Source organism: Doryrhamphus excisus, chromosome 9, assembly GCF_030265055.1.
Source record: "Doryrhamphus excisus isolate RoL2022-K1 chromosome 9, RoL_Dexc_1.0, whole genome shotgun sequence".
NCBI lineage: Eukaryota > Metazoa > Chordata > Actinopteri > Syngnathiformes > Syngnathidae > Doryrhamphus > Doryrhamphus excisus.
This window is the reverse complement of record NC_080474.1, coordinates 16,040,001-16,052,258: the sequence shown is the minus strand read 5'-3', so window position 1 is coordinate 16,052,258 and position 12,258 is coordinate 16,040,001. Positions and strand designations below refer to the sequence as shown.

The following is a 12,258-nucleotide window of genomic DNA, read 5'->3' as shown; positions in this document are numbered from 1 at the left end:
TCCAAAATGAATGACTAATCCAAATAGCTACATACTGCTTTACGCTGCAAAATACAAACTAAAAGTGGTGTACCTTGAATAGTAGGTGAAAGGTAAATGACAGCTTTAAGGAGTAGATCTTACATGCTATAAATAAATAGCACGTACAAAAGAAACGGTTGGTAGAGTATGTCAGAAACGCAAACATAACAATGAGGATGCATCTCGCGCTTATATCATCACCTTAAATGACCTACAACAGGGGTAACTAAAGTGAGGCCCGGTGGCAAATTTCGTTTTCATCCCGCAGCTCAGGCCCTCGGTATATTGCAAAAAACATAATTAATTCAGTGATAATGAGACATACTGTTAAATATTACACTCATTTGTTTTGTCACCTACCACCCAAAGATAAGAATACAATGTATTGTATTGTATTTAATGCTAAAGATATATCAAAGCGGCCCGCATCCTTTAGGTTTTCTGTATGTGGCCCTTAGTGGAAAAAGTTTGGACACCCCTGACCTTCAGGGGAATGGATATCCACCCTCCGCAACAGCCCATTTACTCCAAAAAAAAAAAAAAAGAACAAATAACAATCAGCACCATTCAAGTGTAGTTCCCTCAAACATATAAATAAATAAATAACCAGAAACACATCATCCACAACATACTACTACTACTACTACTACACACACACACACACACACACACACCAAAAAGTGCAAAAGTCATAACAAGTAACTTCCCTTAAAAAAATGAAGTATATAGAGATAATCAGGACATAATTCACAAGTACACTTCATCTCCAAAAACTAGAAAAAAAAAAATCACAAGTCATCACAATCACCGTCTAAAAAGAAAGCAATAAATTAAAAATCCAGGAGCACAAACCGACAACACATTTACTCCCTCTCAAAATAAGCTGTGTCACACACACGTCAAAACACACGTGCCCTCTCTGAAAAAATACAATAAATAAAATGAATATGCCGCATCACAACAAATGGACTCTCTGAAAAAATTTAAATAAAATAACCAAATAACCAGAAGCACATCAATCACAGAACAGGTACTCCCTAAAAAAATACATAAATGACTACAACAAGTGTACTCAAGTTTACTCCCTCACCCAAATGAATGAATAAAAATAACCGCAAGCACATCAATCACGACACATGCAATATCACTCTCTGTCAAAAATAAAATAACAAGAAGCACTTCACAGGGAGACGGTGTGTGGCACTACTACAAATACAATGGCATATATATATATATATTCTTTTTTTTTTAAAAGAGCAGTTAAGCATATTAACACATTATAAATGGATACAATCATTTCTACTAAATAATCCTAACTCTAAAATATACTGCCTGTGCCATTTACATTACAGCAAATGTGACAACTTATTCTGAACGTCGTGCTACATGAGGACAACTGACAAGACCATGAAAACACTCTCCCTCCTTTCTTTTAAAGTCTGTGCTGAATGGTGCAGAAAGAGAAAAATTGGCGAGGGCCGGGTATGAGGTGGCTACAACACGTGTGAGCATGAAGTAGCAGGAGAGGGCACAGACAGTTTACCAGGAAACTAGAGTGGCGGCAGTGGTGATGGGAGGGGGCTTGGGAGTCCATTTTGCTGGAAGGGTCAGAGGAGAAGACACAGAGTGAGGAGTCACATAATGTCACACAGAGCATGCCGATGAACAAAAAAAGCTAAAACAGAAAACACTAAACAGAAAAACAGGACGGCCAAACTTAATAGAGCTTAACAGGAATAATACGATCACTATGAAATCAAATGAGATCATTTCCAGCCATCCATCCATCGTTCTATACCGTGGGTATGCTGGAGCCTATCCCAGCTGAGAGGGCAAGAGGCTTGAATGGCAAAACCATTCACACTCCCATCTTTGGACAATTTAGAGTAGTGGTCTCCAAAGTTATTTTTTTCTTTTCTTCTTCTTGGTAGAGCTACTTTTTTTTTTTGTAACATTGCTTATTTCAAACTAAACCAAATGTGCATGCTTTACTGGGGCTGGGCAATACATCAATATTTTTTTTAAATAACGATATTTTTTTTAAGCACGATATAAAAAACAATCAATATAGACTGGATTTGATGCAGAGGATTTTGAGCATCCCTTCGCTACGAGCAATCGAGAATCCCCGCTGAGATATGGAGGTGAAGAGGTTGCATAGCGGGAGTCAACAGCGAAAATACAGTATAAAGGTTTGCGGTATAAAGACGACATCAACCCCGGATATGATAATTAATGACACAAACTGTATCAAAGTCACAGACTACTATGATTTGAAGCTATAATCTAAAAAAAAAACAACTAGGGTTGGGTGATACCATCATACCGGTGTGGAGATTCTTCCAATGATACCGGTATAAATGATATAGCGGAGTTGATGGCTGCACGCTGCGATGGATACACAAGATGAATCAAATGCTGTCATTGGCCACGTTTACATGAGGCGTTTCTCTTTCCGAATGACCTTTCCGGAAACAATGGTATACATGGAAAGGAATATTCCAATCTCTTGTCTACATGCGCCGCTATAATCAAATAATCAACCAGAATAGTCAATGGGGCATGCACAGTAAAACATAAACATCAACATCACGTGATACAGACTTCCTCAAGTTGTTCTTTCATTTGTTGGAATAACTCCGTATTGCAAGTTTTTCGTTCATCCAGTCTTGAAATTAGTTTGGATCAAAAACAAACTTTCCGCAGCAGTCCAGTGCCGATTGTTTGCCTCCATTTTTAAAACTGAAGAACGTGCATGTTACATCATATCTGAGCATGTGCTGAAAGAACGCACCCAGGATAAATTTAAACAGGAAAAGATCAAATTCAACCTTGCTAATATTTTATAATTTAACTCGGGACATGTTTAAATATATATATATTCTTTTTTCATAAGACTGGACTTAAGAATAAAGTATAAAAGGGTTTAGATTCTGTTCCACAGGTGGCGGTAATGCACACGAAAGCTGCTTGCCAACCGCCAATAAACAACAGAAGGAGAAAAACACGACGAAGAAGAACACACCCTGACAACTTTCCCATTTGACCTATTTGTTACAAGATACCGCAATCGGATTGAGGAAAGGAATATTCCACCCAAGTGAATTCAATTATATATTAATTCGGATTGACATTTTTTTTTCGGAATGAGAATGAAACTTTAATTTTTGCTTGCAAGAGAATGACCCATACAGTATATACAATACATATGGAATGCGGCTATGTTCATTATATACATTAAATATAAACACATCACACAACACTGCAGTGTGAATTGCTACTAAATCATACCATAAATACAAATTAGTAAGCACACTGTCATCACAATGTGACCTCCCTGGCCGCTCCCATTGACAGCTGTATAACAGCTTAGAAATGTAGTTGGAATTTTTACCTAAAAGTCGAAAAACTTCCAAAATCACAGACCATAGATAGTCATACGTTTTTGTTTTTACTTTAATTTTTGTTGTCCTTTGCAAAGTGCAAAGTGGAAATATCACAGCCTTGCCTTGCTCAATAATTGATAACATTCATTGTGATGAATTATTTTTGGAGCAATGAGTTTATTCAAATACGGCCCAACGTGATCCCCTCTCATAAAAGGTCTAATATAAATGTAAAACCGAATATAATCATCACAGAATCTTAGCCAAAACTGACACACAAAACAAATCAAACAAGCAGAATTAACATATTTGGTGACCAAGAATGTGCCTTGAGGTTCACAATCATTTTTTTAAGTGACCGATAGTGCAAACCCGCTTAAATCTATGCAATTCTATAAAAAGACAGGAAGGCCTACTATTATGTAACATATTAAACTGAAGGGAAGTAGGAGGGGGGTTTCGGAGAGGCATATAATCATCAAAAGCATATATTTCACTTTGTTGATTTTTTTTTAATTCAACTCGAGTGGTTCTTGTTGATAAGTATCAATCATGCATCAAACATGAAAACACTGCTGTGGTTAAAAGTTGATTTTACTCTCAAACTGAATAACACGGGTGGTGGGGGGGGGGGGCACAGAGGGCAAATGACAAGTTTTAACCCACTACAGTAAATATTTAATAGAACATGATTACAATGGAAGAAAATAAGCTTTTGTTAGTGCCACAATGGAAATGAAATAAAAAAACAGACCTATGTATTTTACCAAAAGTGCATAGCACATCCAAATAAACTCTGCTATGAAATACATGTGTGACAATACATTATTAAATTCATAATAATATTAACAATAATACTATGCACGTGTCAAGTGTGCTCAAATTTTATCATGGAAAATGGCCAATTGTGGGAGAACCAAGAATGTGCATAAAGTCAGAATGAGCCAAGATTTGGATGTTGGAATGATTTGTAAGGGTTGGGAAATGTAGCTGAAAAACATCAGTAATAATAATATTTTTATAAATACTAAATATGCAGATATAACCGCTCATTGTGAAAAATACTATATTTACACATGTACACACGTACACACACACACAAAATAAACAAAGCTAATATTTTTAACTACAAACTTCACTGACAGAGCTATTTTGTCTATTAATGAAACTACTTGCTTGGAGAGAAAAAAAGTGTATAAAACAAATATAAAGGTCACAGGGATGTGGGATAGTATGCCGACCAAAGCTTTAAATAAATACAATTTTGACTGTTAAAAGTATTGTTAATGTAGAATAGTGAAAAAATGAGGTGAAAAATGATGTCTTTGTGTGCTCGTCTGGTGGTTGTGTATTTTCCCTCCTAAAGTGACTGGAGGTTCCGGGTGCATTTGTTGACACTGCGCCGCTCTGTCAAGCTGGCAGCTGTGTGCGCCTCCCGCTCAAACTGGCTCCGAATGGGGGAAAAGACTCATTTAACTTCCATTCAAAAAAGTTTCGTGGGGCTGACCACCGCTGACGATTACAGACACATTATGAAAAGACAATTCACTTTGGAAAATGGCTACAAAAAAAGAGGCAGCGCTGTTTGACGCGTTTTCGCCTTAGCAGGCTAAGCTAGCATGCTAACAGCTACGAGGCTGGCCAAAGCGTCTCCCCCACCTTGGTCGCCTATTTCCCCCCAAACAAGCCTCCTTCATCTCCGTCAAAACTACCCAAATAAAATCAGCAATTACCTGTCTCTCAGTGGGAGTGGCGCTCCTTCATCTCTCCATAAACAGTTTTATTCAGTATCGATCTGCCCTACAAAAACAAAAAGAAGAAGAAGAAGAGCGGTTCTTTTCCGTCTCTCCTCCTGCAGCATCCTCGCTCAAAACGCAGCAAGCTCTGCCTGCTCGGGCGATCGCTGCTCACTCGAAAATGGCGCCGAAAGATGCACTCCTCATTCAAATTCGATAGAGCCTCCCGGCCCTCCTATTGGCTGGCGGTGGGCGGCAGTGCTTGTCACTGATTGGACAGTTGGGAATGGATTCTCGGATGAGCTAAGGAGGGAGAGAGAGAGAGGGACTGGGTATTAACCCTTTCAAGCCCTCAACGACTTTTGCAAGAATCACACTACTTGGTGAGTTTACGTGCATTTAAAAACATTCTATATCCACTGCACCACATCGACGTTTGTTTCTATGATAGAAACATATGCAAAGACTCAAATTAATCCAAAAGTCAAAACATATGAAATACTTGCTCATCTGTAATTGCAACCAAGAACTATTAGAGGAATGACAGTCTACATTTATGAAGTTATTAAATTCCATAGCTTCAAAGCAAGAGCATTTGAGCGCCTCTTTTCTCAAAAGTGGAGCAAACACGTGCAAAGATTTCTGGTTACCAAAGAGAAATGATGCTACAGTGATTACACACAGTACTGCATGAAAGGTTTTTCGGTTGCGTTCTCAACATGAATCCTACTTTAATTTAGTTTCAAAAGTCAGCGTTTTATTGCTGACATATTGAGCCTGTGGACACGTGGAGCTCAACGGGCCAATTGGAGAACCTTTAGGTTGTCACTCCCACAGCTGAGTCAGTCATATGCGCTATCAGGACTTTTTGGTAGAGTGCAGAATTCATGCTTCTATTTATCACAGCAAGTATTTTAGGGCCTGAAACAGCAAAACAGCCCAAGACCATCATACTACCACCTCCACTTTAATATGGTGTTATCTTTATCACATTCATTCTTTATGCAAGATGTAATTGGACACACACCTCCCAAAAAGTTCAACTACATATATACCTCGTCAGAACACTGATTATTTTCCCAAAGATCTTCGGGATCATCACAATGTTTTCTGGCAAAATTGAGACGAGCCTACGATTGGTTTTCGTCTTGGAACTCTGCCATGCAAGCAGTTTTTGTCCAGTGTCTACTTTTCTGACCTATAAATGTATTTAGAATGTTGTATTCTTGTGTTAAATGATGCCAAAGTTTCAGATAATGAGGTTTGCAGATTTGGAAGTGAGCTCTGAAAGACGTTTGGGAGGGTTCTGAATGTTCCGTTTTCAGATAATTTTATCTAACCACCGGCTCAGTGTGATGTCACAGTGGCTCCATCCAGCCGGTGACTTCCTCGTATGGGTGTGCCCGGGTACAAGCACTGTTTTGATGAGGATCTGACCATGGTAGCACAGAGCAATGGCTTCCAGTTTTTTTCAGGTTTAAGGGAAAGCTAACTTGCCTAAAGAGGCAAGTATCCTGCAGAAGCAGTTGGAGCATGGGTGAAGCTAGACTATCCGCCAAACTGTTGCTCAGGTCCGATGCCTTGCCAACATTACTTGGTCATGTTGAAGACTCAGAAGCCCAAAATGTAAGTAACAAGTCTTAACTGTGTTTATTTTGTGGGAGCTCACCAATGTCTGGAGTTGCTAATAGCCTTTTTCCAACATAATCAGTGGATCTACTGGGCTTTTTTTTTTACGTGTAATGACCACATTTCGACTAGCGATGTTGTGCCAAGATTGTCTGCATGCAGTTACGGCATACAGTTACAGACCTACGTTAACACTTTTTGAGTTCATACACGTTAAGCCAGGGGTCCCCAACCAGTAGCTCTTCGTCAATTTTCAAGTAGCTCTCCAAAGAGTTTATTCATTTATTATCTCCTATACCTATCTATATATTTTAACTCATATACCGTCAAAATTACAAAGTGGGGTTCGGCAGTGGTACGGAAGTCCTCAGGAGCACTTGTGAGTGTGACCAATGACACCGCAGTGGGTGTGCCTGGAAGCGGGCCGTGGGTGGAATAAATTAAAACAGACCGTTTTGGAAATCCAAGGAAATACAGCTCGAATAGGTGCAGATTCTGGAAGATCTCGAAAGCTTTCTGTGTGGGTAATCGTGTGTAGCTGCTCTATAGGAGTCCACAACTCAATAAAAATGGCCTAAAATGAGCATAATAGGACCCCTTTAACTGAGGCAAGTGAGGCCTGCATTTCTTTAGATGTTGTCTGGGGTCTTTTGTGACTTGGATGAGGGGTTGCTGCACCCTTGGGGTATTTTTGGTTGGCCGACCACTCCTGGGAAGGTTCACCACTGTTTCACTTCTTAATGAAAAAAAATATGACTTCTCATAAGATTACGAAAAAAGAAAAAGTAATACACATATTGTAAGATTATGTCAATTCATTCATTCATTCATTCATTTTCTGCTGCTTTTTCCTCACAAGGGTCGCGGGGGTGCTGGAGCCTATCCCAGCTGTCTTTGGGCGAGAGGCGGGGTACACCCTGGACTGGTCGCTAGCCAATCACAGGGCACATATAGACAAACAACCATTCACACTCACATTCATACCTATGGACAATTTGGAGTGGCCAAGATTATATTAATTTTCTAAAAAATATTTTTACTCATATTACTATTTTCCTGAAATATAGCTTCATTTTCACCATATAATTAGAAGATTTTGTCCTTTTTGTGTGTTTGAATAATGCTTCTTAAACAAATCCAGGCATATGCAAGAGGTGCATTTTACTTTTATTTCATTCTAAATCATCTTTAGTGCATTTGTGTTTTTTATGGCATCAGCAGGTAGTAAAAAAAATGTTTACACTGGAATGAGACAATCAGGGAAAGGGCGCACATTGTGTGTGTATGTGTGTGTGTGTATACATGCTGGTATAATATGCACAATGGGACGGGGAGGGTGGGGGTGGGGGGTGAAAAAAAACTCACTTGTTTACAGATAAACTGGTTTGGACAGGAAGTCAGCAAGGAGGAGCTCCGTGTTGTTAAACAGGCATGTGGAGAGGCATGGATGAGCCAGCAAAAACGCCATACGGAAGACACACACACACACACACACATATATCTTCAAATCCACATTGGCAGTCGTAGCATATCAGCCTTGCAAGATAGTACAGTATAATAATATGAAAACCATCTTTTTCCCCTCTCTCCAGCAAATACACAGCGACCACTTTAGAAGTCTCTCCATAAGTGACATTAACAAAAGCCGCCGTTTCTCAGTGTCACTATGGCAAAAACGTACAAGACTTAAAAAGTCCCTCGAGGTCGCGGGTCGACCGTGTTAGTGGTGCCAGACAGTAGCCAAGCCGAGGCATGGTGAAAACACTGCTACTACACAGTCCCATCCTGCATTGTGTCACCGTCACATGCGCGCACACTGCCCTCCATTAGGGCAGGAGTTCCTTATGACTCACGAAAACACAAGTCACATGCCACTACACACAAATGAACCATGCTACTCATCCATAGCAGCTACTTTACAGGCCCTTGCCCTTGTCTGCTGCTGGAGGCCAGCCCAACAGGGTCTGTTGGCTGGCTCCAAAGTTAAGATGTAAAGGGAAATTGTACAATATAATTACATTTTATGTCATAAGTCTAGTGTGCGTGTTTGGGTATATCTCAACATTCCGGCCGGGGGGGTTGTACTAGTGACCTTCACACCATCACCAGACATGAGACTGCTTCATACTGAATGAGAGTCGCTCACAAGCTCTGTTGTTGCACTTCCAATTCCTTGGCTTCACTCTATCACATTTTTTTTCAAAATATAGTAATTAGATGATGCATTACGTGTGAATTCTGAAAAGCGGAAACAAAAACGAAATGCTTTGAAAAAGTGCTAAAATAGGTAGGTTGATCTCAAAATCGGGAATTGAACAAACCATCAGACCACCGGTCTGGATCCAAGCACGCTACCAGCTGCGGTATACAACTTTTACTAATTTCACCCATATCGGGGTACAAATAGGGCCTGTCAAATAAGTCTAGTGCGATCTCCCATCATGCTTTGCGGCACTGCTCTTTAAATAGTTTAATAGTATCTGTTTAATGTTGTGTATTCATTTTCAAATATTAACTCACACTAAATGTGGGAATATTTTGAAAACTTCTCAATAGGTAGTTTACTTTTCCCCAGTGAGCTGAACACTTTGATGACGGATTTGTTTGAATTGGTTAAGAAATTAAGTGCTTTATTCACACAATAAAACAGTTAATAAATTAGTCAAAATATATGTATATTTAAGCAAATTTTTATTGTATTTCTGGCCCAAATCAAGCAATAAAATGGCTAAATTAACAAAAATATAAATATAAGGCATTCAGAAGATGCATTCAAATACATGTTTTTTATATGTAGTATTCCACACTGGTCACTAGGTGTCAGTGATGTTACATTGATCAGATAATAGCCACTACAGGACTACTCCATGTAAATCTCCCATGCTAACATGTCTTAATTGGCTTATTGGCTAATATGAATGTAATGATGACTATAGGGGTGTTATGTCATGTCCAGAGGGCTGCACTAATGTTTAAAACTATCAAGAAGATCTTAAACAAGTTATCTATGCTCTATCAATATATTTGATTTATAAATAAGGGATCCTACTCCGTGGAAACTCACTTATCATGGTCGGGTCTGGAACCAATTAACCAGATTATCGAATGCAGGAAGAACATGAACTCACATTCGTAAGTGCAGCGAAAGGAGAGCCCAAAAACCGCAATAAAACAGGTCTTCCTACTGCCTGAACCGTTCGGTTGGCAACACAATCTCAACTTTAATAGGAACTGGATGTACGAATCCCCTTAGCACTACAATGCAAGCAAAAACAGTGAGTTTAGTTGAAAAGGGCTAGATTTTGGACAACACACTTCCGATTGGACCTCTGATGAATATATTAAATAGTTAAAATATTATTAATTATATTATTAAATGTGAATAAAGTGAGGACATTTGTTTGCATAAGACATGTTTTATAGATGTTAGTCAATTCATTTTCACGATAATACATTTTAAAGGCTGCTGCTTTGTTCTGGAACCCCTTGACCTGTGATGTCATTACGTTAAGACACCCTGCAAAGACGCTTGTCAGCATATTGATTTCTATGTAATAGTTTTCAGATAATTTTTGCAAGTATTTGGAGAGAATTCCTAGACTGTAACGGGACGTTGCAGACAAGACAGACAAAAAGACAAAAAACTCAAAAACAACAACAACAAAAAAAGTGCCATCGAAGTGGTTGTTGTTGTTGTTGAACTACAATGATTAGGATGTTTGCAGTTGCCAGAGAGCTGTGATACAAGGCAAGACTGAAGCTTTCCGCTGTGCCTATAGAATATCCTTCTATGACTTTTGATACAATTTTGATACTTCCTGAATGTTGCATTTGTATAAGGAAGGCATTTCTATGTTAGTGGCATTTAGGAGAAACTCTCAGGGGTAAAAATTTAAACAGTTACGGACACTAATAACCAACCTGTTGTGCTTATAACACGTTGATTGACAATACTATTGATTGGAAAACAAATTATGTTATTATTTTTATTATTATTATCGAGCTTGAACATACAACTATGCCACAAGGCACCACAAGACTCCTTGTATGACGTCACAGCGCTCCACTAAGTTGATGGAAGCCACCAACTTTGAAAGAAACCAACTTTGCTTACATTTTGGAACCTTTTTTGACTTACATGTGAGGAGGTAATCTACGTGTCGCCTGTATGTGTTTAAAGAAAAAAAAATCCTGTTTGGGATAACCTTTAAGACTGATTGTTGAAAAATGTGACATTGTTACATTAAAACTCTATTTTTATTATTTTCTAAGGGACAATGTGTTTTGCAATACAAACAAATGGACCGTATAAACGTCATTATTTGTATTTTTGAGCACACCATTCCATCAAATAGTGAAGGTAAACATCTCTGCTTTCTTTTTCTCCAGGCGAAATTTCAAGACACCCACTTCTGACACAATAGTAAAAAATAATAATGGGCGTTAGAGCAAATGAGCAACACATTAGCACAGCTTATTCCCCTTTCTTGGTCTTTTTAAAGAACACAAAGAGCCCCGCTGAGGACTTTAGTGAGACCCTCCATTGATGTCTCCTTGCTTCCCTTCCCCCCTCCAACTCTGATGGGACATCTGTAGCAGCTGCCCCCTTGTGCTGCTGTCAGTGTGTATGCGTGTGTGAGGTGGGGTTAGATCGGGGCGTGTTATGACACCTCCCCCTTTGGAGAGGTCCAGGCCGCACACTTGTGGGACATCACATTTATCAATGGCTAATAGTCGCTAGCAGGTCACCCTGAAAACACAACAGAGACCTTTGGCCTCTCCTTAGCATAAGCACCCATGAGGAGGCCCCCTCAAATTGCGTGATCCATCAATATCATAAATATAAAAACCCTTGTTTATATATCAGATATTGCGGTATTAAAAAAAAAAACACGTGCTTTCACCTCATCCCGTGACAAATAAATTGCAGAGCGTGAGGGTACCGCTAAACACAAGTCACATGCTCGGCATGCCTGCTCAGATATTACAGCACAAGACACTTTCCTCACACTGCACGCTAAACACCACAATAGATGTCTCCAAGGCCAAGCACATTCAAAATAAGAGACAATTAAAAAAAATGCACTTGTATGCTTAACTGAATTTCAGAACACATTTTTCCATCGGATGTCATGGAAGTAGAAATAACCTGCTCCAGGGTCAAACTATGGCCATCACAAAGTCAGCCGTAAATATTACTTATTATTATTATTAAGTGATTGTGGGGAAAGGATTATAACGCATGTTGCTTAAGCTTGCTGGGGTTGAAGACTAGAATGGATGTAAATAGCGGCGAGCGAACGCATCTGCTAGCTAGTCACTACAGAAGATTTACACAAAAAAAGTTTGAAACGTCTTTGAATTTTAAAAGAAGGGCACAAAAACCTGACGAGCCAGACAAACAGAGGCGAGTATGGTAACTTTTTTGCATTGTAATTTGTTTACTTTGAAATGCTGCACCTTTATTACCTACCTGGAGTGTTGAA

The 12,258-nt window shown here is 39.1% G+C and overlaps 1 long non-coding RNA gene across 1 annotated transcript in view; it reads right to left on the bottom strand.

Annotated features, from left to right (window-relative positions):
* Nucleotides 1–12,258, bottom strand: part of LOC131135985 (uncharacterized) — a 14,438-nt gene continuing 2,180 nt past the window's right edge. The window contains exons 2-3 of the long non-coding RNA XR_009131676.1: nt 5,141–5,446; nt 1–1,619 (exon numbers count right to left, since the gene is read on the bottom strand). This is a non-coding gene — a long non-coding RNA (uncharacterized LOC131135985). The remainder of the gene's footprint in view (nt 1,620–5,140; nt 5,447–12,258) is intronic.